Genomic DNA, 2,978 nt, shown 5'->3' with positions numbered 1-2,978 from the left:
TCAAGAATCAGGTAAAAAAAAAAAAAACTCCGTGTCACTTTGAATTTTCACGGTTGGTGTGTAAAGATACCGAGAACAATCTAGAACCTTCTGGTGACGAAACCAAACAAAGGACCGAAACCACCAGGACAATAAGGGTGCTCGGTAGTCGTTACCATTCGTAAGGGAGCCATCGAACGGGTGAAATGATCCTCAGCTGCAGCTTTCTAAATAAATAAAATCACTCTAACAATCATTCAGATTCAGACCGGACCTCCAAACAGGGTCACAACAACAAATGTGTCCAAAAGTAGACGAGAATACTTCACCCTCCCTGCACTGCGGAGTACCCTACACCGATACTCGCGGTACTCGCCACATTCTCAGGCATCACATCCGGGGCTGAGAAGCCCGGCCAGCTGAACCAAGAGCCAGCTTTAGAAACCAACTAGCCAGCGACTGGGCCCCGTTTGTTTGAGGCCGCGGCAGATTCTGCGTGTATAAAATGTGTCTTCTACCTGCACCGGTCTCCAAACACGCAGTTCCCCTTCTGGAAGAACTTGCAGGTCATGGCTGCTGGTTTGCTGCTGGTCAGATCATGGGAATAGCGACAGTTGTCTCCTTCTTTACAAAGACCATGCATGAAATACCTGCAACACAACAAGAGAACAAAGATTCTTCATACTCAGGTTTTATTTCCCATAAAAAATATTTTTCCGTTTTCCCAATCTGGGAATCAAATCAAGCTCCGTCGGCATGAAAGGCCGATCAACCCCCGGACATCTCGTTCACGCTGGTAACACAATTAAGCGAATCACAGCACGATCGTACAAATAATTCCGCTTATATCAGCGTCCAGGCTACGCAGTGGAGCTGACGTCACCAACAAACCCCCGGTTTGCCCGTTTTCAGGTCCGTCGAGGCTTTCAGTCACGGTAAATCACGAAGGATCCACCGAACGAGTCCAGCTAGCTTTAGCTATCGTTAGCTAACGTTACCTACCGGCAGGTCAGCTGCTTCCCGTGCCTGTTAGTTTAGCGTCGGCATCGATACCGACCAAGCTAGCGTCCTCGGTGAACATGTAGCTGGTAAACGGGCTAACGAACCTAGCACTGAGCGAACACAACAGCGCTCCGGCTACCTTTAGCTCCGCTAGCCAGTAGCTTAGCTTAGCTTAGCTTAGCCGAGCCTCTGTGGGCGCTGTTGCCATTCGACCCGTCAGCGAATATATCGGCGCCATTCTGATGTCAAACAACAATCCATATCGTGATCTTGGTTTTTATTTTTTAGCTGTCGATAAATCTCGCCTTACCTGCAGGTAACGCTTTTTGTCCAACCTCCCGTTACTGGTGAAGACACAGTAGACGCTACAGCCGCCTCCGCCATTGCTGTTTATGTTGAGAAGCTAAGCCCGGATGTTCCGGAGAGCTCGGCTCGGCTCGGCTCGGCTTCTTCCGCCTATGTACGGGTCCTTCGGAGGATCAAATTATTCACAGTTTCAGCCCAGTCGTTCTTTCAAAGAAATAAAAACGAGTATCCCTCAAATTGATGGCATGGGATTAAGTATTGATGAATTGGTGATTGGGTAAATCACCAGGCCAAACCTAACAAAGACAAATCTATTATAGACAATTTATTAAATTGATTGGCTAATAGACTCAAAAGTAACACAATCATAGCGGAAACTCAATCAGGCTTCATTTCAAAAAAGGTTGATCCATAATAATATCTATTTATATTAGATTGATACTATTACCTCTACTACTTAAATACTACTATTATATTATATGTATGGAGGACCAAAACTGCCACAATAAATAGAAATAAATATAAATGGGGAAAATATATATATATACATAAATAACAAACTGTCAATATAAATACAAAAATATAAAATAAGATTTAAAAATATATGTGGAAATAAATACGAAAATGAATATATAAATATAATTTAATATCAATAAATAAATACATAAATAAAAGCGCTCGGCTCATACGTATTTGTTCATGCTGCAGATAAGCAATGCAGCAAATAAAGTTATTCAAATGAGGGGGGCGGTCTTAAGAGTGTCTTGGGTTGAACTGTTCTCCTATTGATTGATCGAGATGTGGGTTCAGAAGGGGGGGGGGGGGTAAAGTTACCACACGACTCCTCAGTGATGTTAAGGCTCGATAAAGAGTTTAATGCTGATGGGATTACTTCTTTGAGTTTAGCAATAGCACCATCAGACAGCGCCACCTTATCGTGGTGGAGGGGTTTGAGTCCCAATGACCCTAGGAGCTCAGTGGTCGGGGGCTTGATGCCCCCGTTAGGGTCACCCATGATAAACAGGTCCGAGAGCTCACACACCGCTTATGATAAGTGCAATAATTGGTCCTGGGCTTCCCTCGCCCGGCTGCGGGTCACTGGGCCCCCCCTCCTGGAGCCAGGCCTGGGGGGGGGGGGGGGGGGGTGCGGCACGATGGTGAGCGCCTGGTGGCCGGGCCTTCACCCCTGGGGCCTCCTTCCCATGGGCTCACCACCCACAGGAGGGACCAAAGGGGTCGGGTGCTTTGTGAGTTGGGGGGACCACGGCGGTCCGACCCTCGGCTCCAGAAGCTCGGGGGGGGGGGGGGGGGTACGTGGAACGTCACCTCTCTGCGAGGTTGAGAAGTTCCGACTGGATGGAGCGAACCGATCCTCGGCTGCAGCCGGACACTGACGCGTTCATAAATAAATAAAAGCACCCGAACAATCATTCAGATTCAACTCTGAATAAATGTAAAGAACAATCTGGAACAATCTAGAACGTTTGATCGACGTGTAGATGTGGATCCAGATCGGAGGGGAGTGAGCTGCTCGGCGGAGGTCTGCGTTCTCTGTGTCTTCTCTCAGGCTCGCTCCCGCCCCCCCCGCGCGGGTGCACGGAGGCTCGCCGGCGCGCGCTTGGCGCAGCGCCGCGCCGCGCACCCTCGGCCCTGTTTTGTAGTAACCGAACGGACGCTGCTCTCGGGCAGAC

This window comes from Brachionichthys hirsutus, chromosome 22 (genome assembly GCF_040956055.1).
Source record: "Brachionichthys hirsutus isolate HB-005 chromosome 22, CSIRO-AGI_Bhir_v1, whole genome shotgun sequence".
Taxonomy (NCBI): domain Eukaryota; kingdom Metazoa; phylum Chordata; class Actinopteri; order Lophiiformes; family Brachionichthyidae; genus Brachionichthys; species Brachionichthys hirsutus.
This window is presented reverse-complemented; position numbering follows the sequence as displayed.